At 38.8% G+C, this 23,523-nt stretch overlaps 1 long non-coding RNA gene across 2 annotated transcripts in view; it reads right to left on the minus strand.

Moving 5' to 3' along the window:
- LOC112972728 overlaps positions 1-7,571 on the minus strand; it is a 67,025-nt gene extending 59,454 nt beyond the window's left edge. For both annotated transcript variants that reach the window (XR_003255767.1, XR_003255768.1), the window contains exon 1: positions 7,410-7,571. This is a non-coding gene — a long non-coding RNA (uncharacterized LOC112972728). The remainder of the gene's footprint in view (positions 1-7,409) is intronic.
- Positions 7,572-23,523: the final 15,952 nt, after the last annotated feature.

Genomic DNA, 23,523 nt, shown 5'->3' on the forward strand with positions numbered 1-23,523 from the left:
CTTTCCAGATGTTACAACCGTGTGCTGCTTCTAGCTCATTGAAAAAAGGATCAGAAAATTGACCAGCCTAAATAGTGAGGAGTTTATTTGGTGGGGTTCTACTCTCCGTCCATCCATCCATTTACCCATTCATCCAAATTTCTAAAGCTACTGTCTTTTTCAGCAGTTAGAAGCAGCTGAGTTTCTTTCCTTTCTTGCACTGCATATGATTAGGGCTAAGAAAAACATGTAGTGCTAAAGTGGCAGTACAGACTCAGAGGAAAACCTGTCTCCGAAGAGCTGTCACGTACCATTTTGTCCAGGCTGCTCATCTAAACTCATGGAGCTAAATTTATTCCTGTTATAACTCCATGTCTTCATTACAATTTTGGCCCCTTATGCCTTCTTTCCTCTCCAGAGGAAGAATTTCTTCCTGGTGTATGAACAATCACAGCAGTACTGCCACTGATCTCTTCTTTTTCATGTAGTCCTGGAAACTTTTACTGCTTGTAAGAAAATTTCTCTCATCCAGACAACACATCCTGAACTTACATAATTATTAAGGTTAGAGCATTACCTTCCACAAGAGATCTTGATGTTCGTTGGTGATATACAATCTTAATCTGGATAAATAGTCAGCTTGCAGCTGGAGAATGATGGGCTTCTGAGCTTTCTGCACTGACTACTTCCTCAGCAGAACGGATGCATAATATTAACCATAGATCTGAGCAGGTTAAAACGTGTAGAATTTTGAAATTTATCAATGCAGTATGGGAAGATTTCCTTTTCTTCAAAATATTTACCTCATTTTCCCTCTGATTCAGTTTACTGGCTCTAAAAGGTTAGAAACAGAAAATAAATGAAGTTCCACTACACCCTGTAGATATTCTGTATCGTCTTAGAAATATTTGAGACTCACAGGGATCTAGTAAGTTCTATGCACTGACAAAAGAATCGGCCCTATTTTCACGAGTTGGTTCCAAAGCTAAATTGAAATATGCTACATGGAGTTTGGGGAAACAAATAAGCACACGAAACTCAATAAAGATGACAAATGAAGAGCAGTCACTTTTTATATTGAGAGCCCTAGGAGGTGTTTTAACACAGAAGACATAGTCCAAAACAAGAGGTAAGAAAAGGGACTCTTGGGCGAGCCATAGCAATGGTGAGTGCCATGTGAGTGAATGGATGGAAGACAGTTAGGATTTTTAATTCCACTCCTTCACTGCTTATGCAGCTTTGAAAAATCTCACCCAATTAATATCAGGAAYGTGAGTGCTATTTTTGCTTCAAATAAGAATAAAAAGAAAATAAATAATTTACCCTATTTTAAAATAAATAATAATAATAGAACATATTTAGAAATCCTTTGCATTCATAAGGGGAAGCAGGAAGCCTTCAGACTTTTAGACAAGGGAGATACTGTGCACTGTCATCAAAGTCCTAGGGAGGTACTCAACTTTGCCTTTCATTTATCAAGGACCAGATTTTGCGACTGTCACTCTCACTGAGGACTACCTTATTCCACAAGTGATCTAATTGTCTCAGTGTCAGAATTTGCCTCTAATTAAGGATGTTCTTRTGATTAAAGCACAAGGTGCATGTCAAGAGACTTGTCTTTTCTGTGGTTGTTCTGTAGGCTTGTGAAAGTCAGAAAATATTTCCAAACCAAATGTTAAAATTTCATATTGAAGCAGGATGACTCTCTTCTCAATTGCCCAGGATGAAAAACAAAGAGCCTAATTTCCAAGGGCCTTAGCACGTTAAAGTGAGAAAACTGAACTGTGTGTACATATATCATCATTTGTCACTTGAGAGTAATCTCAAAACCTTACGCACCAGAAACACAGCCTGCTTGCTGAGGTGATAGAGAAGAAATAGCACTGAGAAAGTAATTGGCCAGGTATAAGAAGATGCCATAATTCCAGACTCCAGATTAATGGAAAACTGTGAAAATATCAGTTGGTGACTACTTGTGTCTCAGTTTACTTTCTGTTAGATGCTATTAAGAATGAAGCCCACAAATATATTTGGAAATATATTTAACTGTGTTACCTATTATATTATCTGGATATCCAGTGCTATATTCAGTTACAAGCATTTTAGAGGAGAGACTGTTTTTGTCTCTGGAATTACACAGTTCAAGTATGAAAAAATTCTAGGCATGACTGAGACTGATACTGTAATAGAACAAATAATAATTCTGTTATTTATTTTTATACTACTCTTAATTAATGTAAACACTACAAAAATTAATATAAACTATGTAAAATAATATAAACAATAGTGCTAGTAAATCGGTTCTCATTAACAGCCATTCCTGACCAGAATTTCTGCTAGCAAACAGCTATTCTTTGTACCACACAGGCAGGGATTTCCCCCTTCTTGGTACATGCCACCTCCTACTTGCAGCTTCAGCTAGCAGCATGAAGATGAAAATGGTGAAACCTGAAAAGAGGCTGCAAGTGTTTAAAACATGCCTGTAAGCCAGAAAATTGACCGGAGATCATAGAGCTAGGCAGAGCTGCATAAAATGTAAATTGAAAGATAACATGCATGAACAGGAGACGACATGCTTTATGTGCTGAGAGGATGTAGTTTGTTTTATGTAGATCATGCTACGGGCTGATTAATGACTTTGACTTTTCAGTCTCAGGATCTGTTTCTAAAACCAACGGAGGTATTAGGTGATCATTGATTCTCCCCTTAGCTGATGGTAATAATTATCAAACATTAGCATGCTGTCAGTCTCTATTTAAACCTCCTCAAGAATGAATTAAGCATGGAAACTAAATAACCTTGACCCCTCCTTTGAGATCCCATTAAGATACAGTTGCATACGAGTTACAGGTAAACAGTGTGCATGCCCTGAAATGAAGAGATTCAATATTCCACGCTAAATCACATTCCAAAAGAATGAAATAATTGGGGGGTGGGTAGAGGAAAGGAAGAGAAAATGGCCATAAATATACAGTGGGTTAAATTTTCAAAACACTGGCACATTCGAGCAATACAATATACTGATGTGTATCTTTAGTCTCACACGTTACTATGAGATCCACAGTAGTATAGATTTATTTCATCCTATTAGATTGTTGTTTATTCAGTTGAGTCTATTAGGTGTCTAACCATAGATCTCACATATTTAATTGCTTAATTTATGAGTAGAGTTGCAGAGGTACCAGATATTTCTGGTATCTTTTTCCTTCCCTGTTACATTACGGAAATACTGATAACCAGTTAAAGGGAACCTTTCAAAGACACAAATGGAAATTACCTACCCAAAACCTACTCGCTCACAACAGAATTTTTGTTAATCACAGACCACTGGAATCTGGAAAACTTACTCCTGAAACAGCCCCATCCTTTGATGCTATCATCTGATTTACAAAGTAGTGGCCACGTGTAAGATAGCTGCTGGCCCAAGTTTACAGTGAAGTAGATTTATCAAAGCTGCATCTTGCCACATTGTTGGAAACTAGATGTATGTATAAAATCTTGCTGAACACAGAGAGGAAACCAGAAGGAAAATAGTAGTGTTGGTGTTGCTCTGTAGAGTATTGCTGCTTTTCTTTCGCATTTGCTTTCTTTCATCAGAGTTTTGCATGTGTGCACTTGACTGGAGATTAATAGGTTTGTTCAACTGAGCCAGGATGGAGAAATGGGGGGGGGGGGGGAGGGAAAAAAAAAAAAAAAAAAAAAAAAAAAAAAGGAAAAAAAAAAAAAAAAAAAAAAAAAAAAAAAAAAAAAAAAAGCCGTCCCCCCCCCCCCAAAAAAAAAAAAAAAGAAAGAAAGAAAAACAGCCTGCAGACAACTTGAAGATGTGAATTTTCTTGGCTCAAGCTTTGAAGATAAAGCAGTGCCCTAGGGACTGTGGTAAAAAATAAGCTCTCGCTTAGGCATCAGGCACAAACTGACCAGCCTCCAATCAGATTTGTTCTACTGTGTTTCATTGGAGCAGCAATGTGTTAATGTCTTTGTCATTTTAAAGTCACACAGCTTTATATATTTATTTATTTAATTATTTATTTTCAGTTCAGGAGATTGCAAACATGCAATCAGCCATTTTAGCTCAGATGGTGATTATTTACATTGATTATTTATTCTACTATTCCATAAATGTATTTCACTCTCTATATGCAAACCTATTAAAGGCCTTTATCGCCGTTTGCTGTCATGCCACCTCTCTGCATTCCCCATTAATCTGGGATATATCTGAAGCTCAGAGCGTTACTGTAGCAGAAATTCACCTTCTACCATCCCTCATTTCCGGTGTGAATTTCACATGGCACCATGGACTTAATAGAGGGGCTGTCACCATAGTAATCTACCTTAAGCCAGTGTCACCCATCCAGTTGCCACCAGAATCTCAGACCTTATGCAAAGGCTTTGAGCAATCCAAAGGTTTGGTCCCAGCTTAGCACATGAGGGATCAGTGAACCAATGGCCAAGAGAGCCTGATCTTTCTCTACTCTTCTGGGCTTCTGGAGGTGAGGAGGAATCGAGGAAGAGGAGTACAAATGTACAAGCCTGCTTTCCAACAGCTTGGAAAATGGTGAGAATATACTGAATTGCTTGAATAAGTTTGATTAGTAGCTGTGGTGGGGTGGAACTAAAAAGCTTTTCTACACGCAAATTTCTACTAGTTTAATTATTGGGCTCTTTTCTTACTAAATACTTAAGATGCATCAGTGCGTGAATGCCCTTAGTCTGCACTGAAAGACAGCTTAGGTAGGTCATATTACCTTGCATTTTCCATGGGTAAAGCGCATATATGAACAGAGGTACCACAGCACAGTGGGTGCCCAGTAATTTCTTAAACCATGGTGATTTGATTATGTAGTTGAGCCCTTTCAATAAAAGCACTTTTACAAAACACTTATTTAAGCCCATTCATTTTGCACTGGGAGAGCTTACTGATATGAGCTAACCTGATATAACCAGTTTTATATTGATGGATGGGAATCACCATAAAAAAACTGTTATGGTTTAAGTTAGACTGGGGTAACATAGACAAACATTAGGAATGGGAAAACCAAAGGAAGAAAAAAGACTCCCTTGGGATAATAATTCATTCCACTATATGATATCATTATCTAAGGGTGATTTCCCTCTATTTCATCATTAATTTATTGAGATCTCCAACTAACATAGACTTGATCTGCTTCCTGCTGGCCCTAGGATTAGTTGAATTTCAGAGATATCTAGCTAGCTTGGCCGTGATCCTTTAGGTCTCACACTGATCAGATTTTGGTAAGGCTCAGGCCCCTGTTCTCAGGACTTAAGAAATTAATTAGTGCCTGGAGTAGTACTGTACGACTGAATGATTCCAGATGGTCACTGCAAAAGGGCTATTGGAATAAACATTTATGAAAACTACACAATGGGATATGACAGGGCTTTATTTAAACTATGGGACTAAAGATTAAAGCGCTGTTTGGGGTTTTCAGTCATATAATGGAGTTTTTTTCTGTGTACAGTACTTATCTTGTCTCTATCGCTGTAGTGTTTGAGCACCTCCCAGACTTTGATGTTTATCTCTCACAATACCTCTGTGCAACGTAAAGTATTTCTAAGTCTATTTTACAGAATACCGAGAAGTGGGATAAGGTCCAAGGTCACACAGGAAGCATGCAGCTGAGGGAGGAACTGAACTGTGGCACAGGCTTAGCACACTACCCATTAGCCCTTCTTCTCCCTTTTTTTTCCCCATGCCCAGAATTTGAGATTGCTGCTGAGTTTTGCTCTGAGACTGATCACTAGAAAAGACAGGAAGATATTTGTTCAAAATTTAGTTCTAAAATATCATAAAAAAGAAAAGAGGAGATTGGGGGGGTAAGCAACCTTATCACGGGAATTCATCAAACCAATACATCAAAGCATAATTGTTTTCTGACTTAAAAAAAAAAAAAAAAGGCAATCCGTGCACTTAAACATTTGTAATTGTTTTATGAAACTAAAACCAATAATATATGGGAGGAAAAGCTGTAAAGATACATGAAAAAGAATCACTTTTCTAGCAAATGGCATACGTTCAGCCAAATGAAGATAAATAAAAATTGTCTTTAAAAGTGGTGATGCACATTTTCAAGTTTTTTTTCTTTAAATACAAACAAAAAAAGTTTTGATCTTTCTTCTTTTCAGCCTGTGCCAGTAGTGGCTGGCAATGTGCCATTTTCACTTATCCCTTTACGATCCTTTCCATCACAGTGCCATGCAGTGCCAGAGATTACAGGGAAACAAAGACGTCTTTATATGCAGTGAAATAACAAAAGCAAAAGTAAATAAAAGGAAGATGGGTCTAAAAGATGATAAGAAACCTAAGTCAAATATTTGTTGCATTTAAGAAGCACTGAACCAGGTGAGACACTTATCGACGACCACTCATGCTCACTCAGCTGTCTTCCTCAAGACTGTGGATTCATTCCCACTGTAATGTGCATGTTCTGCATTTGTACCTCCCAGTGCTGATGTGCTGGGCACTATATGATCAATTTTTAGGAGAGAAAAGTCCCAGCTTTGAAGTGCTTATTATCTGAATAGGTTCAGATCATCTAAGCTACAAAACAGCTTCTTCTTTAAAATGATTCTACAGACTGAACATAGCAGGTCCCACTTTTAGTAGTGGTTTGCAGTCTATTGAATTAATTATAAATTTCAGTGTTGTAAGTGAGAGGAAAATCAAGTCCAGTATGCCTAATCCTACACTCATTATTGACTCAGGCATAATTCATATTGGTTTGAATCAGTCTGAGCGGATACTTTTACATACTACTCATCCCCTAGTCATTTCTATCACTAAGCTCTCCAAATATTAGTGAGGAGAAACTCTTCACAACACTTTCTATAGGCAGCATATGTGATTCTAATAAGAATATGTTACATTTTTCTAGTGTTTAACATTTCCAAACCCATACATACTAGAATGAACAACTTAAAAAGGTCAAACAACAGGGGCAGCTCTTTTTTGCTGCCATTGCAGCTTCATATGTTCTTTTGCATGTTTCATTGTTACATTTCTGAATTTCCCTCCCCTTCTAAAACTCTGAACTCTTCCCATTCGCAATGAGAGAATCACTTTCACATCTTGTCCAGCTCCACTGAACCACATGAATTCCCCTTTGCTATAGTAGATCATGATTATTATTCACACCCCAAAGAGTTAAAGTGTTAAATAGACACACATTTTCTCTTTCAGTTTGTGATTTCTCTGACTTCCYTTTAAAGGCCTTCTTAAGACCTCAGAGTGGTCTCAAGAGGTGGTATAGCAAGAGAGGGTCAGAGGAAGCAGAAGACTCCATCTCTTGAACTTGGGGTTGTACTTCCATAAGATCATAATTTCCATTTAGGAAAATTATCAAATGTCTTAATTTGACAGGAGCACTCTTTTAAAGATCTTCTCCTTAAAGGGGTACTGAGACCTTACTTACCTGTTTTATGAATTCCTTCAACAGTGTGGCTTACAGCAGAAATTGTTCACCATCTGAAAATATACATCCCCTCAAATTAAAAGTTATCAGTGCATCAGTGTGTATAAAACTCTTCRAATAGGAAATTCTTCCCCACAAGTCATAACACAACTCAAAAAAAAAAAAAAAGAAGAATCTTGCATGCATAGACTGATGATAGCTGAGCATTAAAGGAAGTTGTAGCCATAGGTAAGAGTTCTGTTACTCATAGTGATATAGCTGAACCACAAGAATACAAACAACCAGAAGACAGAGCAGCAGAGAAATTGTTTTTTTAGAGAGGAAAGAGAATGAGCATTTGCACACTGGAAGACTTACAAGGGGTAGGTGACTTATTTTGCAGGCAGATATGCACTTATTTTGACCACGCTTTGAGGCGTTATGCAGTTTTATCTGCAAAATGATGAATCCTACCGAATATATCCTGCCTATCAGCATTGTATTTCTTCAGTCTCAGTGCTGCTCACTTGAGGGCATGAGCAAAATGAATGCAGCTGGAGTGTGAACAGAGTGAGCCGCAGAGCAGGTCCTCAAAGGGCCACATACAGTGCTAAGCTGGGATAACACCTTTGGCTTAAAAAGTACCATACCTCCACTTCTTTTGGTGAATGTTTTGAGTAACAGAGCCTGTGGGAACTCCAGGGGTTGGAGGAGCAGCCAATTGTTCATAGGCAAGATACCACTGAGGCAGTGTCTCCCCTTTCCTGTTGAATTCCCTCCGGATCCACCGCCTCACCCTGAGGCGAGGTGCCACTGAGCATCAGCATGTGGCAACAGTCTCTCCTGGCTTCCTATCTGAAGAAAGAGACAAGCAGGACTGAGATAAAACTGGGACCAGAGGGGCAAAATACCACCAATAAGCTGGTCAGCTTTCTCCTGCTTTTGTGTGAGGCAGAACGTCAGAGCTGACAGGGATTTGAGCAATATCCCCACAGAAGTACCGTATCCAGCTCTCTCTCCCACGAACATCCTTGAAGAATATAGATATATGAAAAGCATTGTTCATTTATAACAGACAAAAGGAAAGGGCTTGTTTGGAAAAAACATAGTCACCTAATTAAACATTCTCCAAGCTACATGTAGTTTGCCTGAATGTAAGCATATAAGTACATCAAAGTTATCACTTTTTCCTTAATGCTGAAGGGTTAACAGCAATTTGTCTTTCCTGCTCAAGAGTTTCAGGGACGGTTATAAGAGAGGCTGATGGAGAGAGAGATGAAAGAAGCAGAATGTGTGAGGAAGAGAGGAGGGAAATTAGGAAGGTTGGTTGGTTAGCTGACTTTTATCCTTCACAGCTCTGAACACTAGGCAAGTATTTTTCCTCCTAGTTAGCTGTTCCATCAGCAGAAAAATGCATGAGTGTGACTTCTTGAACTAATAAGTTTTAAAAGATTACTTATTAATTCTCATTTCAGGAATGTGTCCACATTTCCTTGGGGAGGGGGAAAAAAATCCCCCACACACTGAGAGTGAATAACAAGTTATTAGCAATTGAGACAACACTAATTATTTAACCATTAATGTTGATGGTATATAGCAAGCGAAATTAATTTAACATAGACATTCAAAGCATCTATAATTCAAAGAGACATAAAGAAGAGGAATTAAGCAAATGTCTCTTTGACCTTGTTTTTCACTGTCCTAAACATGAATGCCCACCTGGGTAAGTGAGTGGCTGACTGGCTGCTGACRCCCATGATAACTGAGGTCCTGATCTATGGAGTTCCTGAAGAAGATCCATAAGTTAAAGGGCTCTTACTGAAGACAGTAAGGATACCCATGTTGTTAAAATGAGGCATATACTATAGAAGTCTGTGGTGTTTAAGAGCAGCAGATCTACATTTGCCAACTGAATCCACCTTTTTGTTGTCCTCCTTAGGCTACTTTTTATGGTTTATGCTTGATTTCATCACTTCCAGGTTTCCAGGATCTGGAAGATGAAGGGGTGGGAAGAATTACTAGCTCATGCCTGGTAAGGAGGAACAAATAACAGATAGAACATCCATTATTTCCTTGTGCTAACATGGCCCCTTTCATCAAATTCTGTCACTGTTTTAGTACAAACCTGTTTTTAGAACAAACCTTTTACATCCATTTTACAGATGAGAAACTGGGGACCAGCAGACCTAAAGTCTTGTTCCCACAAGGCAGTTCAGAGGCCCTTAAAGATGGCCAGCTATAATGGAATTAGCTGGTACATTATAACACAATTGTGTGCAAGGTCCTGCAGCTAGGATAGCTGCTACTGGCACATCAGTGGATCAGGCATATTTCTTAATGAAGTGAATTAACCTGGGCTCAATGACCCACTGGTTTAGCTGTATTCCCTCCAGTTCTGGACCTAGTAGCGTGAAGGTGAGCTGAAGTATCCTCAGTCAGCACTGCATTGCTTAGCAATGTGCTCATGTGAAAAGACTCTGTAAGAGTGACAGGGAAACTGAGATTTCAGGTGAGTACCTGACTACTCTCCCACCAGCAGACTGCAGCAGGCACGAAGGGACCACAAGGGTCGTGGAGATAGATTACTGGCATTGCAGAGCCTGTGTGACCTAGCTGTGGTGAGAGCTGTGCAGGAGGCTTGCACAGCCTCCTCGTTTGCAATGTGGGTGAATCCAGCCTTAAGCCTGGATGCTGGAGTGGTGTTTCCAGAGAACCAGGTAGTGTATCTGAGGCTAAGCCTGAGCCCTAGGACAGCTGAGATCTGACATCTGTAGTGTGTTCAGTTCAATCCACAACTGGCCTGTATAAGTCAGGGGTTGGGAAGATCTTTTGTGAGGACATACAGATGTATAGGGCATATAGTCTCTCTGGCACCTAGAGAACCAAAGAGTCTGCTTCTGTCCAGCAGTCTGAATAGTGTTTTATCTTCATCACAGCATAGTCTTGTCTCTTTTCTATGGCAAGAGAGACTTTAGTGACAGGGTCAAACAGCTGTCATATGTTTCACAAACCTACAATGGGTAATGGATACAGTTATACTTCATGTAGATTAGTCACACCCAAAGAAAATGACTTTTAAAGTGGTAATGAAAAACAAAAAACATTCCTTGGTCCTTTTTTTTTCTTTCTTTCTTTTTCTTTTTTTTTTGAATGACCAAAATGATCATATTAACATTGTTCTTCACAGAAAGAATGTGCTTATAATGCTTCTATAAATCCTGCCTGGTTTCCACTGTAAGCGCAGGGAGCCTTAAAAATGATTTCAAGACGTAAATCAGGTTAAGAACTAGTATTTGCAATGGATAAGAATCTGTCTAACACTTTGACAAAGAGTACAGTACTGTACACAAAGTGTAATGCAATAGCTCCCTTATTTATTTCTGTTTTGCAGAAAGCAGAAACTGTTCTTGCCATGCATTACCCCTATTATGTTCCTTCTTGGGAACCTGAGACCTTTTGAATCTATCTTCTGAACCATTTTAATATGCAGCAGAACAAAAGGATCACAGTGTCACTGATGAATACATTGTAAAGTCAAAGCCATAATTACAAATAGCAAATGGAAAATGTATGCATATAGATAGATAGATAGATAGAAAAAAAGTACCATATGCATGCACAAAAATAATATTTTTCACCATATTTATGTTATTTAACCCTCTACCCCTCCCCTTCTTTCCCTGGCTCCTCTCAAAGAAATCCTTCTTTCAATAGTCTCTTCAGACATGGAAAGGGACACCAAGGGGAAAGAGGAATCAGCTTTCATTGATGCAGTGTCTAAGGGCCATGGTCTTGGCCTAGACCCCTGACCCTCATGTCTGTAGCATTGTACACAGTGTCTGGTGTGATCAGCACAACCTTGTTATTCAGCTTTTGTACTGTGCATATTTAATTTCAAAACACATTCCAATGGCAGCAGGGAAAAATTCGCCCTCTTTAAGTGTATGATTCACCAGCTCTTTAGAGTCAGTTGGTGGCAGATGGGCAAGTGTGAAAACTTCTATTTGTGATCTCACACTATATAATGAGCACAAGCCACCACTGGAATTGCAGTTTCTGCATGGAGAGCCCTGTGCGCTCACTTTCCGCTCAGAACTGGTTCTCCGAACTTGCGCCTCAGTGGGAGCCATGCCACGAGGCTGGGGCACGGGCACTGTACCCCACGGCACCCCAAGGAGCATGCCCACTTTTGGAGGCTTTTCTGCACATGGTCTTTACCAGCCCGGTGCAGCCTTCGTGGCCTGGCACCCGGACTCGGCCTGTCTGCCTGGGGGGGGGGCCTTTAGTGGGGAAACTTAGCACCTGCTCTCTGCAGCTGTTCATAATCCAGATGATAAAGGAGCAGTCCAGGTTATAAAGTGCTTCTTACTCCCTATAACTTTTGCATGAGGTAGTCACAATCTATACAGTAGTCTACAAAACAGAGAGGCTTTCCACTAGGCTTAGGCATCCAGCTTCACCTGGGAGTGCAACTTCTTAGTCTACACTTTCTGTGAATCAAGGCCTGACTTTCTGCTGAAATTTTAACATGAAAGATGAAAATAAAGAGATTTCTACAGAAACTACCCAGAGTAAAATTTGTAAGAAGCCATATCTTAAAGGCTACCAGCATACTGCTTTGTTCTTACACCTGAAGAATGCAAACTTTCATTTATGCAATTTGTCCACTAGAAGTGGGTTAATTTTCTCCAGTGAAAATAAGAACCTCATAGAAATTTAAGCACTGATGGGACATTACAATTTCTGAAAATGAAAACTATTCAGGTTGCTGGTCTATTATTATTGCTAGCAGTTATTACTATAGTGCACTGGTTTGTAGGGGCTAGTCAGGAATTAGGACTCTGTTTAGCAAGGCACTGTACAAATAAAGAAAATATTCTCCATCCCAGTGGTCTTGATACTCGCAGTGTTTGATAGGATCCAAAAAATGAAAGTGATAAATAAGGAGAGTGAAATGACAATAAAGGAAGGCGTTATGGCAGCTGCAGAGAAGACTTAGCTTGCTATATATTTGTCCAATTTCAAAGAAGGAAGTTTTCTTTTCTTTTTCTTAGTCCTCAACTCTTTCCAATTTTTGGCAGGGACCAGAGACCTAATCTTGTGAAGTGCTGAATGCCTCCTGTGATATCATCATCCCCTTAGTGACAGCCCCCAAAGTAGAAGGACTAAAAATACTGTAAAAGAAGAAGAAAACAAGAGGTGCCTGAAATTTGAAGAGGAAGCTTGTTCTTGAAGGGTTTGCAGCCTCATTTTGCAGACCGGCTAGGCTGCTTATGGCTATGAGAAAGCATAAGGAAGGTCAATGCAAACAAAGTACAACATCCAGGGATTTGGTACAAGCCCGGCATGAACCAGACCTCACTCTCTTTTTGATGTTTGCCCAACACATTTCTCAAWAGGTTCAGTGCAGATCAGCACAGGCCAGTAATAAATTTAATATCTAATAAAAATCATAACAATGAATAACTGTACAAACTGAAGACAGGGACTGTTGTACCTGGACAATTTTTAGGAACATCATTTGCACTGCAGGAGTAAGATAAAATACTAGCTAATCTGAAAAAAAGAGCAAGTTGTAAGACATTAATAAAAATATCCAGTAAGCTCATCTATAATTGCCTTAACATTGGGAGTTCCTCCTGCAACTTAACGGGAACCTCTTTAGTATATATTCTTTTCCTTCTTGCTGTATTTTATGTTCAAAGGCATGAAATATAATTTCTGATTTGCTTATGCCTACTGTTATTATTTGTGGTTGCACCTCAGATGCATAAGGAGCTTTTTATACAATCACAGCAGGCCATCTCTAGGGGACTTAATAATAATAATTAAAAGAAAAGACAGACAGATAAACCTGAGGAAACAGAATTAAAGCAAGAAAGACTTGACTGTTCTTATATGTTTGTTTGAGTTAGAGGAGTTTTGCTTCTCCTTCAACTCTTGCCTTTAAGAATGTAGACTGACTGGATTCATTCTAAAAATAGAAAGATATTGTGTAAGGCATCACCATAATTCTTTCTTTCAGATAAAGTCAGTCCTCTTAAAGTTTGTCATATTCTGTAGAGGCACTGTGGTATATCTTTGGGGATGAAAGGTCAAGGTTCAAGACATGGTTCAATACAATAGGAGGTTTTCATTGTAGGTTTTCATCCTTTTTCTTGTTTTCATGCCACCCATAATCAAACTGTGAGTGTTTGTCTTCAGTTCTTAGGATAGCTGGGGCCCTAACCAGAAAGTCAGCTACAAACAGTCCCTGGGATGTCTCGTGTTTGAAATCCACATTGATTCTGGATTCCCAATAGTTTGAGCTCACCTCCAGTTTTCGGTAAGCGCAGAAGTTAAAAYAGACATTTTTATTTAATTAAGCAGCATAGATTATGAGTAATGTAGAGATTATTAACAAATATTTTTGAAGAAAGAGAAAGCAGTGTGCTCAATTTCCTTCATTCTAAAAAGCCTTGGCCTAGAGCCAGTTATTATTATAAGCTGGCTGAGTTGGCATGAAGCCAAGATACTGATAATTTAGCATGAAGCCAAAATGGATGGCTTCTCTCCCATTCCCCTCTCTCAGCTATAGCTTGTGGGTGTGGCAAACATTTCTACCGCCCCAATTTTCAAAACTGCTCAAGGACCAAGTGTGTGTATATCCRTGTGGACAGGGGTGGAGCTGAAGGAGACCTGCCACGTATTGTGTGTTTAGAAGAGGATATGATGCCCTATTTATAATCTTACAAGAGTTCAGAGGCTCCCCCTTTTTATTTAGTGAGGCAGGTCACAAACTCTGATGTCCACTTCTCTTGGACACACTCTCTGTGTTTGTTTTTTTTCTTTGACACCCAAACAGACACAGGTGGGAAAGAGCGAGTTTGGCCCCGAGGCTGCACATGACTTTGGGCACACTGAAGTCCTGGGAGGACTTTCTCAAGCTCAGCATTCAGCAGAAAAGGGAAACAGAGCTGCTGCTCAGCCTACCCAGACTTTTATTTTTTTTTTATCACTGATACCACTTGCGCCAGACAAATAGTGGCAAACCCCAAGTGGCGTTTACCCTACGAGCTCTTCAGCACAGGAGGGCTTGCTTGTTGCCTCTTTGGTGCGGAGAGCTGTTTTGGTAGCACGGTCATTTGACTGTGCAGGGTTTGCCAGGGCTAGCGGGAGGCAGAAGGGATCGACCAGCCCTGCAACACCGCGAGCGGCAGCTCCAATGGGGAGCGGAGGCAGCCCGGGTGGGCAGGGGGCTTTTGTGCGCCTGGAGCATTGCCATGGTAACAAGCCATCACCYGGTTGTCGTGGTGGCTACAAGAGCACGTTTCGGACAGAGGTCCGACAGCCGATGGGGTAAACTCAGTGGAAGCATTTCTGAGTTTTGTCCTCCTGTTTCTTTCCCTGTAGGTTTAGTGCAATAAGGTGTGGTGTGACCCATGGTGGTTAGGTCAGCAAAACAACTGAAAGCAGGCACAGATTTAGGCAAGCATATAATGCCTGCGGGAAGGCCCAGGAATCTCTGAGTTTTGCTTCGTGTAAATCCTGGCGTGCAGACAGGCCAGGGCTGAGTTTGCACACATTAGAGACCTATCTATGTATCTGCAGTCAGCCTGGAGAAAGCGTGGGGTTGCTGTCGGATCTGCCCACTCCTGGACTCGGTTATATGCCTCTCCTTCAACGTCTTGAGCCAGAGATCTCATAAGCAAGGAAAGAATTCCTTGAATCCAAGAAAAGCCAGAATACACTACAGTGATTGCTCTCCTCACCCACACTGATCCTGTCCAGAGCTTTCCACCCCTTTCCTATACATCGCAACAGTGTGCGGTCTTCTCCACAAGTCCTCAGAAKCATATATTTTGAGCTTGTCAGTGAATTTCAGCTGAACATAGTTTCCAAGTTCTTTCAAACTGAAATAGCTTAACAGTTATCTGGCAGAACAGGACCTTAGGGTGTAAATAAGAGGGCAATTAACTGAAAGATCTTTAATATAGAGAAATCTTCCATGAAGCATTGTCTTACAGTCAACATTGCAATTCTRTCTGTGATGCAAGATGTAACTGGCAACTGCTGTTTGGCCCCAAATGGTAGGATAATAGGTTGAACAAATTTAGAGCTAGTATGGCAAAACCCTGCTTCTACAGCCTTCCACATTAAATGAACTCTGTCTCTTGCCCAGTCTAAGAACTCCTGGAATAGCACAGGGTTTAAACCCATTTACCATTGCACCAGCTTGCAGATGGAAGAGGTCAAAACTCTCCTTTCAACCACTCTTGGCCTCCTCAGTGTGCTACATATTGTGGGCAGTACTCAAGAGGTACAGAGGGATCACAAACTAATGCAGCATGAACATGCGGGTGACCTGATCTCACACAAGTCATCACACATGTGGTTACCAAATATCCCTGCTCCTGCCACAATGCATGCATTATGCATAGGAGCCAGCTGGCCATTTATCTGAGCAGACACAAAGAGAACTTCAGATTGCTCTTGAGTAAATAGAGATGTGAAAGACAGAGACTATACTGAGTCATTACATTTCTTTCTTTCCTTTTTTAAAGCCAATGATGGATATTCATTGGAGATCTAACATAAAATAACCCGTTCATCTAGCCTGCATAGTGGAGATACCCTCTAAATGAAAATTTACAGCCAACTAAGCATAACTAGAAACTCATATGTCAGAGTCTCAGGACCAGGTTCCAGTTTGTGGATAATTATTTAATGAACGTTAATACATTATTTCTTGCAAATCAAATACAATCAAATGGAAAGAATTGCTTGGCCAGATTTTCAGTGAGATTTTCAGTGTCTCTTAAATGTATCAACACAGGCTTCAGTTAGCAACAGGACAATAGTAGTAATATCAAATGCAGCTGATTACAATGAGAAGGCGTGATATTTTCTTCAAGACTACATAGAATTTGACTGGGAACTTTTGGCCTGATTCTCTGCTACATTACTCCAACTTTTCACCAGTGCATTTCTTCTGACTGTAGTGAAGTTATTCTGGCATAAAACTGGAGTAACACTGCAAATCAAGCCCATGAACTCTGGAGGGCTTCTATGACTTTATTTTTCCAGTGCAGAAAAAGGGTGTGTTTTACTGTAGACAGATTTCAGTTGCATGATTACAAAGGATAAATGCCTGAGTAAGAGTTGCGGGCTTTGGTCTACGGGAGGTAGGCCTGGATTCAGCAGGGTGCTTAAATACTTGCAGAAAGTTGAGTAAGAAGCAGCTCCATGACTCAAAAAAAGGTCTAACTATAGAAGATGTGGTTTAGTGGTTGAAGGCGAGATCTGGGATTCAGAGCTTTGCACATTCTAATCCCAGCTTTAGTGGTCTCTGTGGTCTTCTCTATTTTTAATGTGCAAATAATAATCCTTAACTCATGAAAAGTGCTAAGCTGTATTACATAACAACATGATTCACTTTTACTTTTGTTATTGTTCAGTCTCTCCAAGTGTTATACTTACCCCCGAATGCTCTGCTTTTGTAACTTGCAGTGACTCTCTGGTTCATGTCYGGTACTGCTCTTAAACAACCTTTTGTTTAAAGGGATAAGGGGAGGCTTCCCACTGATAACTCTYTGCATACTACAGTGGATGGTAGATTTCCCCAGTTATCCAAATAAAGCTGGTAATGGCAAAGAAATACACCTCTCCTTGAACAAACAGATATAGCAGATTTCTGTCAGTTGTACTGGGAACTCTGTGAAAGACAAGGATTGATCAGAAAAGAGTTGCTCTCTCCATAAAGCGCTCTTACATGAAGATAGGTAACTCCAACATGAAAAGGGATACTTTTAAGACTAATCCAGATGGTAAGGCAAATGCAGCTTACTTCTAAGCACTGGAAATGATAATGTGTCATCATTTCATTTAGAAAAACTTTTCTTAGTGTTCTAACAGGCTGCTGCTGTATATCGTAATTGTTATTCTACAAAATATGCATTAGAGTCTTCTAAGACATACAACCCAGGAAAGAAKAGAAATGTTTCTGTACCTGTGCCAAAGGTCCTGCCATCAAATCCCTTCTTTTGATTTCAGTGTTCCATTCTTTGGATTAGGCTTGTCCACAGTCCAGGTAATAGCAGAATTCAGTGACACTATGTAGTCCAAATATAAGAGGTTTATTTACAAAGAAATGTACACTGATCCTGAACAGACATAGTCACAACTATTACCAACAACTAAGACACAGACATTTTCCTTTTTTTTAGAAACTCCTATGTGCTACTGCAAGTTCTCAGAAAGCTACTGAATTTCAATAATTACTGCAAGTTTGGTAAATAAGATACAAAGCAAATTCTGCAATCTAGCAAACTTTCCCACAAACACCACTTTATAGCAAAACCTTAAATACAAAGTATTTCTTCAAAGACTAAAAACTTGCCTGCACAGTTTATAAATAAATGTTAATGAAGATGTGGATAATAATATTGTATTTTGGTTCCTCTCAAAAAACAAAGCAAAAGATGGATAAAAAAATAACACTGTTCACTGCAAGTATGTTGTAGAGATTTTTTATGTATTTCTTAAATAGAATTTGATGCTCATTACCCTCAGCCTATTAGTATAGAATTTTCCAATGTCTTGGAGCTGGCAAAAAGGGAACAAGGTAAACAAAAGTTGATGGAATATTTTGCCACTTTTTTGCTTGCTGTTTGCTGGAATTCTCTGCTAAAATTCTCGATCGTAAATGGCGATGAATGGGAGAACGTGATGGAACAGCAAACCAAGTAGGATATGGATCTTTCTTCAAAGTTGAACTTGTCCAGCTGACCTACTAGGATATTGGTATACTGCTGAAACCTCATACTGCACAGGTTTGTTGCCACAGGAATGAAGAAACATGAGGCCCTACAGAAATGTATAAATACTGTAAACTGGAATTTACTCTCAGAGAGGAATCTGAGAAAAGAATTCAACACAAGTTTCAACCATTTTTCCTTTGGGATTGTAAGAGGAGGCCTTATTGCCTTCCAGTCATGTGTTAGGCAGAGCCTGGTCTGAGAGATGCATTATAAGTAAATTTACTGGATGGATTCCTTAGGGAATACACCTAGTGTGTCCAGGCTGAGTGACTTTAGGTGGTGAATTAAATGACAAGCTTTCTTGGTAATCCCAAGAAAAAGAGGCTTCTGAAAGTGTCCAGCTGATGAGTAATGGACATGTAGGTGTGAGACTTGGGCTTTACTTCACTACCTAAAAGCTTTTGTGGGAATAACCAGTGATGTCTCTGGCGACAGCTATAGAGCGAAAAAGGAGTTGCAATGTGGTCAGGCTCAAAGCTGAACTCTGCCATAGCTGTCTGAAGAAGGATAGTGAAGTCAAGGTTGCATTTATCATTCTGCTCTGCTTCCATCCACTGCACCCACTTGATTACTGATGTCCTGTGACTTTTGCCAAGCAGACAAAATGGTCAGCATACCATCCTGAACAGGCCTCGGTGCCAGTTACTATTAAGACAGGTGGGATTTGTAGGGAATCTGTACTCAATTGCCTGTGAGGATAACACAGATTTCAAATCACAGATTTTAAAAGCAAAAACACTCCCGGACAAATCACTTCAAGCTCCATATTGACAAGTTTCTTGAAACTTCATCTATAAAACAGGAATATAATACTTCCTGCTCCGCAGGAGGGAAGTACGTACTTTGTCCATAAATACTTTTATTTTGGGACCTGTATAAATACTTCAAAATATTCTAGCTTTTCTAGATCATATGGGAATATATAATTATGACCGACTTCATGCACATTTTATGTGGATCCTTGGATTCCCATTCCTCCCTGTGCTACCAACATTTTGTGCAATTGGTATCCTGTGCCTGAGTAAAGGTCAGGACTGGATCTTGGCTATTTGACAACTCTTATCAAACTATACATAAATTAATTGTAATTAGTTGTAACAACATCACCAGTGCAGTCCAGCAACTTGTGCGTTGCACTATGCATGAACACAAACCATGAAAGAAAATACCTAAAAAATAGAAGTTAAATAATTGAACCTTAATACTACTTGCTATTATGGCTGTGTATAATGCTCCAGTTGTCCAGCCCAAGGCTCTGTCTCCGGTCACCTGCCTGGTCACCTGCCTGCATATAGGTCTCATTTAAACGTGCTATTAAAATGTATTCAGGTTAAACACAAGGATTAAGGAGCAGGAAGTTCTCTCAGCTTCACAAGCCAAGATATAAGAGGTAGAACCAAAATGTTGACATGACTTCTATGTTGTTCAGCCTCTTTTTCTTCCTCTACTTTCTCCTCTCCTCCACACTACAAACTGCTGTAGGAAATGAATATGCAGAGATTTTTTTAACTTCTTTTGTTGATCAAGTTTATAGTGTTTGAGTGATTTTCTCAGGAAGATCAAAATGGTAATACTGGGAAAAGTGCAAACAAAAGTTTCATTTTGCAGTGAAATAACAGTTTATTGTTTACATTAAACTGAAGGAGATTTCTTTGCCTTTTACAGTCTCCCCTTGATCCAAAGCCCTAGCTTTGGATCATTAGAAGCAACTCCTATGCATACTTTGTGCTGCAGTAGTTCTGTATTATCCTGTAAAGAGCATTTGTGTTCTGTTTGCTTTTGAAACCTGAGTATAGATCCCCCAGGCATTCTTTGTGCATGCAATCCYATGTGAGACAGTAGCAGCCGGGGACAAAATGAAGCAAGAGAATTGTATCTGACAGAGTCCTTTAAAAAGAGTTTTTCACTTGACCGGAGTAGTGGGCACCTGCCTATGGCATCTAGTCTAGAAAAAAAAAAGAAATCTGTTTTCTTCGATGTTTTTGTCTGAGTTTTTCCTAGATTTCTTCCTCTTAAACATCTTTGATCATACAGAGGATGGTGGAAGATAAGTGCTCAGAACACAGAACATCTGTCTTAGATCTAGAGAAAGATTTCAGAAGCATATGTGCTTGTACAAAGTGGATTGCAAAACCCTCATGATCCTGAGCCTGAACATGGCACCGATTTTTGTTCAGGCAAGCATGAAACTGTAGCATGAACATTTTCGTATAATGCAGATCATCTAAAGTGGTATCATCAGATGGTCAGTGGGAATTTTCCCTGGAGGGCTGAATACAGTTTTACCTCAGCCCAGGTGCAGTTGAATTACTGACAGAGTCTAAAAGGGAATATGTCCATATGTGATCTAGGAAAGTTCAGAGAAGATTACAGAAATACTTGCTCTAAGGAGAATAAGAACTTGGAAGACAGCAGAGGGAAAGAGAGAGAAGATGACAGGGTGAACATTGTTGTAGTTTTTGTAGTTAGGTGTAAATATCATGTTCACATAGGAAGGTCCTAGCATACACAGCCTTAGTCATTATTCGTATGTTATCTTCTCAAAATCATTATGCCACTATTTGTATTCCACAAAGCTTTGCAAATATGAGTGTTCTTGAAATTAAAGGTTGATGGTTTTGCTGAAATCYAGCACAGTGCTTTTGGAGTACATTTTTGCATCTGTCAGTCAGCATAACTTGTAACTCAACTCTGCTAGCACTAAAGGATGCTTAAATGAATTGCCTTTACTGTAGCATAGCAACTTATTTATCCAGTCTTCACTCTTTTTCTGCCTATCTCTTTATCTATTCCTTATTACATTTAGTATCTGAGTGCCTGATACTCTTCTGTGGATTTTAGCCTGACAACACCCCTGTCAGGTAGGAAGTATTATTCTCCCATTTTAAAGATGTGGGGAAAAACGGGACTTGCATAAGGTCATGGAGAAAGTCTGGGGGTGAGCTGAGCATTTAAATGCAGGCCTTTTGCGATCTGGATGTAGTAATATATCTACTAAATTAGATTTACTAATCAGGGTGTGTAGAAATAGCAAATGTGGATAAATAATTGACTTCAACTACTTGTAGTGATTGCATCTCGGATTTTTATTCTTTTCATATCTAGTTCCAAAGACTATTTAAGCATTTCATGAATTACATGAAACTTGATTTTTTAATACAGGGAAAAATATTTCTTCATCTATGTTATTTTAGTTCCATAACATTATATTCCAAGATTCTTGTGTAGATTTGCAGAGAACAAAGCACAGCTATTCTGTATTTACTTTACCCAGCATTTCTGTAAGACAGAACAAAATATGTAATGAGTCTGGCAAGGCATTCCAAGCTGACGTAACAGTGATGAAAAAAAAGACATTTCAGTGATATCACACAAAATGATGAAAACCATGTTTTGTATTTAAGACTGGAGTGGTGTTTAAGAATTCAAACGGCTGGTTTTGGCAGACATCTAATTGTAATACTGTAGCATCGCTGCAGGCAATTTTCTTTGATTTAATTAGATGAACTGTGGTTTTTTTTCTTTTTGCAAAAAGGCTTTATTATGTAGAAATGAAATATGTATAAATTTAATTTTTAATCTTGTCAGTACAGAGTAGGAAGGAATAAGCTGATTCTTTTAATTTACCCTCTTTGTTTAAGAAAAAAAAATAAATTAATCTTATCACAAATGTTTATGAGTAATTGGTTTGAGTTTTGCACTCCAATCAGAAGTGATAGAGTTAAGATTGCTCTGTGTTTCTCCTGAATTGAATCCAATGCATCCACTTTTCAGTGTGTAAACACAAACAATTTGAGGCCTCAATTATGTTATTTTTCCTCTAGACTATGATAATATTAGCGTTTAAATCAGAGTTTGGACTAGGAGGAAACAGATCAATGCAAAAGAGTTACTCTACTTTGTTGTTGTTGTTTGGTGATATTTGTTTGTTTTTGCGCATATTTATCTATTAAGTCCAAAAAGTAACTGATCTCTAAAGATTCTCTTTAATACTTATTTCAGGGTTTTGTGGGCCAAATACAGAGGGGATCATTTTGGATAAATTTTAAGCAATTATAATCACAGATAATCAACAGTACTCACAGGGTCATATGCCATCAGTTTTCAGACAACCAATTCAAATTAGTGGGCTATTTCAGTTTTCCCAGATCTGAGTTTGATCTTGAAATGTGCAATTACTAGATCACAGTATTTATTAATTTTTCAAATATTTATTGATGTGAGGTAGCTTCAGAATTCTGCAGAACCATCCTTGTGCTTCTCTGTAGGATCTACCAAAATCCATCTTCATGGAAGGTAATGAAAAATTTCCACCAACTTGGGAGCCCAACTTGGGGGCTTCTTGGGAGCCAATATTTTGCTCTGTGTATTAAGATGGCTGATCCAGAACCTCTTGAAATAAATGATAGAACATCTACTGGTTACAGCACGGAGGTCAAGGCTTTACCTTATATGCTTAAACCTCAGTGACTTTGCCAACCTGACAAAGATGTTTTCTTTCCAGTGGCAGTGAGGATGGTGGGAAGAGTTAACTGAATTRCCATTTACCATCTACTGTCAAATTGCTGCAAAAAGGGCCTAAGACTATTTGTACTTTTTTTTTTTTATCATTGGAGGACATTGATGCACTTGAACTTAAGTTCTTGTCTGATATCAATTTTTATAGCAGAAGAGTCCACAGTGATTAACACAACTCAGTTAAGGTTCTACAGGTCAGATCCATACTCAAAGTCAGGTTACCTAATGATTATTATCTAAACTTTTTCCTGTCTGAAAATACTTTTATTTTAAGGAGTGAAATGATAGAAGATTCATCTAGAATTGTGTATATATTTCATATAATGCTGAAAGTGATAGGATCACACTTTAGACAGAGCAGAAGGCTTTTTTTCAGATGACTATTTTATTTTTTTCCAGAAGAATTCACTTTCCAGTAGACTCAAACTATTTATAATTGGAAGAATTTTCCTCACTTAGCTTATGGGCTTTTTTTTTTTTTTTTTGATCCAAAACAATGTTACTTGACATTTGTTACATTTAAATATTCTTAAAAAATAGATCTCAAAATAAAATTCCTTATTATGGTTCATTTTTTTTAATAAGAATTTCAAGTTGGTCTGAAACAGGAGTATTTTTAACTGGTTTGTTTTCACTGAAGAACTTAAAAAGTGAGTTTATTCCCACTTCTAATTCTACATAGTTAAATTATGAGAATTTTCCTTGTTTTAGCATTTTGGAATTTGTTTTTTATTTGCTGTTTTTTTCATGAAAAAATCTTGATGATAAACACTTTTTGTATGTACATATTTTTATTACTTTTTTTTGATTTAGTCTCA

The sequence above is a fragment of the Apteryx rowi genome, unplaced genomic scaffold, assembly GCF_003343035.1.
Source record: "Apteryx rowi isolate R43461 unplaced genomic scaffold, aptRow1 scaffold_5, whole genome shotgun sequence".
Classification (NCBI taxonomy): domain Eukaryota; kingdom Metazoa; phylum Chordata; class Aves; order Apterygiformes; family Apterygidae; genus Apteryx; species Apteryx rowi.